The 4,360-nt window shown below is 40.0% G+C and overlaps 1 pseudogene across 1 annotated transcript; it reads left to right on the forward strand.

Annotated features, from left to right (window-relative positions):
* Window positions 1–2,467: 2,467 nt before the first annotated feature.
* LOC309871371 (proteasome maturation protein pseudogene) lies at window positions 2,468–3,065 on the forward strand (annotated as a pseudogene). Its single transcript has one exon. The product of its transcript is annotated as a proteasome maturation protein pseudogene (transcript).
* The last annotated feature ends 1,295 nt before the right edge of the window (window positions 3,066–4,360 follow it).

A 4,360-nucleotide genomic window follows, 5' to 3' on the forward strand; every position in this document is an offset into this window, starting at 1 on the left:
AATAAAAAGGCACTTAAAAAACCTCCAAACACTTGAAAAATTAATAGTCCATGTTTATCAAACTCAACCTTGTCTGTGCACTTGATGTAAGTAAGGCAATGTCTGAGATACCAGTTTTGAAGCAAAGAAAGATTTACTATCAGAAGAGCAGCTCAGTGAGAAGGCAGGGAATTGTCCCCAAAGCTGCCTTGCCCTGTTGAGCCTGTGGACAGCTTATGTACATCATAGAAAGGTAAGGGATTTCTTTAAACTGGGGATGAGGGGAGCAGTTTGAAACAGTCTCTGGGTAAGCATTCTTTTGGACAATGGGGTACTACCTGGGATGTGGTTCAATCAGTTATGTCAAGACAAATGCTAACATTCTGTTCCCATTAGGTTTCTATAACCACTGGGTAAATGAGTAGGAGTAATGATTTATCAAGCATAAGGTTAAAAGGTACATAAAACATAAGCAGGGAACAAAACAGAACATGGAGCTAAGTAAATAATACAATAAATACAACCATAGTTCTTCTTATGATTTCTAAGCAGGTCTAGGAACCAAGAGTCTGACCTCAACATTTTTTAATCATCAGTGGGTGGGGTGTCTGGTTGGTTCAGTTAGTGCAGCATGAAACTCTTGATTTTAGGGCCATGGGTTTAGGCCCCATATTGGGCATGTAGCCTACTTAAAAAAAATTGGGGCCCCTGGGGGGCTCAGTCAGTTAAGCATCTGCCTTCGGCTTGGGCCATGATCCCAGGGTCCTGGGATGGAGACCAAGTCAGGCTCCCTGCTCAATGGGAGTCTGCTTCTCCCTCTCCCTCTGTTCTCCCCTGATCCTGCTCTCTCACTCACTTTCTCTATATTTATGTCAAATAAATAAATAAAATATTTTAAAAATTAAAAAAAAATCATTAGTGGGTCAAAAAGGAAGTCGCAAAAGAAATAAAGTAAATAGAACCAAATGAAATTGAAAACAACACATCATAATTTCTTAAGATGCACTTAAGCAAAACTAGCAGGAAAATTTGAAGCACCTAATACTTAGATTAGAAGACAGAAAGGCCTCAAATCAGTAATTTAAGTTTCTACTTTAAGAAACTAGGAAAATAGTGAAAGAAGAGAAAAATAAGCTAAAAATTGAGCAGAAAGAAAAAAATGATAAAGGATAGATATCAAGGAACTGAAAACAAAAAGATAGAGAAAATTAATGAAACAAAAAGCTGGTTCTTTAAAAAAAATCATTGCCATTGATGAACTTCTAGAATTACTGAAAAAATAATCTAGCTGGGAATTGGAATTTTAAAAAATTTCTCAGGGGAGTCATTGTGCTCTCAGGGTTGAAAACCACAGGTAGGGTGGGGTTATGGACATTGGGGAGGGTATGTGCTATAGTGAGTCCTGTGAAGTGTGTAAACCTGGCGATTCACAGACCTGTACCCCTGGGGATAAAAATATATTATATGTTTATAAAAAATAAAAAATTTAAAAAAAAGGAAAGAAAACCACAGGTAAAGGAGTTCAGGTCAGCTTCCGTTGGCTCTTTGGGCTGATGAAAGAGGAGACTAGGGTGCAGAAAAAACACTCTACATAACCACCCTTGCTGAAATACCAAGCCTTCTCCATGACCATGACACTAGTTAAATCTGAGATGTGGTTACAGCTCATTCCTCTCTGGGCCTCCCTTTTCTTGCTATAAAATGGAGATAATCATCCTTATCTTGAAGGATTATTGTGAGCTTAAATTATATGATGTATACAAAGTATCCAGTCCAGTGCTTGACAGATAAACACTTCTGGCTGTCCAGTAGCAGAAAACCCAATAGAAGGACATTTATTGTCTCACAGAAGAGCAGTGTAAAGGCTAACCTCGAGGACCAGGATCTTTGGGTTCTTCCCTCCTTAGTGTGTTGAGACTTATCTTTTGGGTTTACAAGATGCCATCAAAAGCATATAGGACAATGTTAAGCTGAGGAACAGTCTTTCCTCCCCTGTGTTATGAACACCAAAATCCTACCATGAACCACCCAGCTTTTTGTATCTTGTGGGCTAGAATGGAAGCCTACCTTGTGTCCAAATCAATGCCTGGGAAGGGAGATGACATCACCACAAACAGCATAGACAAAGGGGGGGCGGTGGATATAAAAACAGAAACACAAAAAGGACATGTGGGTCCTGCTCCCAGAGGTTGAGTAAACTGGTTGGGGATGAGCCTGAGCATGGGTGGATTTTCCATGCTCTGATGTGACTTCAATATTCAGTCATTCCTGAGAACCACTGGTTTTGACCCTGTGAATAATGCCATCATTCATTTCGTGAGATCCTGCAGTGAATAGCCCACACTGGTTGCCATAGTCACTTTGTGTGAGATCCTTCTCTCCTGAAGGAGTGGAGATTGGCTCTGCAATCAGAGTCTGCAATTTAACAGGATCCCTAAGTGAGTCTCATGACCATTTAAGTGTGAGAAATGCTGGTATAAAAGACAATTCTGGGGGGTCGACTGACGGTAACGGGGCTGAGAGGCTGTTCACAGAGCAAGTGAAGATGAATGCCAGAGGACTTGGATCTCAGTTAAAGGACAGTATTCCGGTTACTGAACTTTCAGCAAGTGGACCTTTTGAAAGTCATGATCTTCTTCGAAAAGGCCTACCTTGTGTGAAAAATGAACTTTTGCCCAGTCATCCTCTTGAATTATCAGAAAAAAATTTTCAGCTCAACCAAGATAAAATGAAATTTTCTACACTAAGAAACATCCAGGGTCTGTTTGCTCCACTAAAATTGCAAATGGAATTCAAGGCAGTGCAGCAGGTTCAGCGTCTTCCATTTCTTCCAAGCTCAAACCTTTCACTGGATATTTTGAGAGGTAATGATGAGACTATTGGATTTGAAGATATTCTTAATGACCCGTCACAAAGTGAACTAATGGGAGAACCACACTTGATGGTGGAATATAAACTCGGTTTATTGTAATGTGTTGTGCTGTTCATGAAAATAGAGGGGCTGCATGTTGTTTATAGTCATCTTTTTACTATAACTTGATGTACACAACATTAAAAGTACTGACACATGAAAAAAAAAAAAAAAAGACAATTCTGCATGATCTCCCTGTCTGAAACCTGTAGCTACATCTCCATCTCTTTCTACAGTCTACCCTCCAGCTTCTCCCTGGGTTTGTGGAAGCATGACTTCCAATGTCTTGCTACCTGGGGACAGACACTCCTGTCTCGCTTTGCCAGATAGACTGAGTCTTTAGAGCATCTGCGGTGAGAATCCAACAGGTGATAGACTGCAGGTGAGAATAATGTTGTTATTGTCTTGCTAAACACATGACATTTCCTTCCACAGGTCAAGGCCCTTCTGGGGAGCTTTGAGGAATCAGAACTGAATAACGCATGGCCTTTCTCACGAAGCTTGCAAAGTAGAAGGGTCAAATGACAAAAGCACAACAACAAATGCATTTACAAAACTTTGAACCTGCAAGTTGGCTTTACGTCTTTATGTTCCTTGCAAAAACAAGCTTTAAGAAGGTGCCTCTTTGTTCAAGTCCATACATCTAGGTGAGTGGTAAGTTTGGCTCTGAGAATCACAACTTTTGGTTCCACACCAGGATTGCCAGGTAAAATACAGGACACCCAGTTAAATTTTAATTTCAATGAATAATTTTTAGGATAAGTATATCACATGCAATATTGGAGACATTCTTATTCCAAAAAAATATTTATCTGAAATTCAAATTTAAGTAAGCATCCTATATTTTTATCTGGAAACTTTATTTCACAACCCTCTTTCCTCTATATAGCAGAATGTGATGGGTGCTAGTTACTTGCATCTACCAAATTCCTTTCCTTCCTCCATGATCCTAATACTTAGGAAAGCCATTATAGTATATTATAGAAGTGGCTGAGGCATGAGGTAGTGGCGATTTCCAGCCTGAAGTTGTGAAATGTAAGGTCTGTAGGGCCTTTCAATGTGACACCCCTCCTCTCTGTCCTTGGGACATCATCATGAGGAAAATCCCCAAGACTGGAGACCACAGTGGGCTTTCACTGACGCTGCAGACCCAGGCCTGTAAAACAGTTAAGAGCATGATACTTCCTGTTGAGGGAGCATAGGTCAACGTAAACTTTTCTCTATTTCCCTCAAAAGTTCTAAACCAATTAAGAGAAAGGCAGATACAGAAGTTAAGAAGATGGAGGTCAAAATAATCATCTTGAACACACACTTAGCGTTTGCCATTCTGTGTTCAGATGGGGGATGCTAAAGGTGTGAATCCAAGGGACTGATTTCTGAAACAACCCCCTATGGACCTGACATTTTAACCTGACATTAACATTTTAATAATCAAAACCTTTAGAAGTTATTTTGTGCCTTAGCCATCTC

This window comes from Mustela nivalis, assembly GCF_964662115.1.
Source record: "Mustela nivalis genome assembly, chromosome: 8".
Taxonomy (NCBI): domain Eukaryota; kingdom Metazoa; phylum Chordata; class Mammalia; order Carnivora; family Mustelidae; genus Mustela; species Mustela nivalis.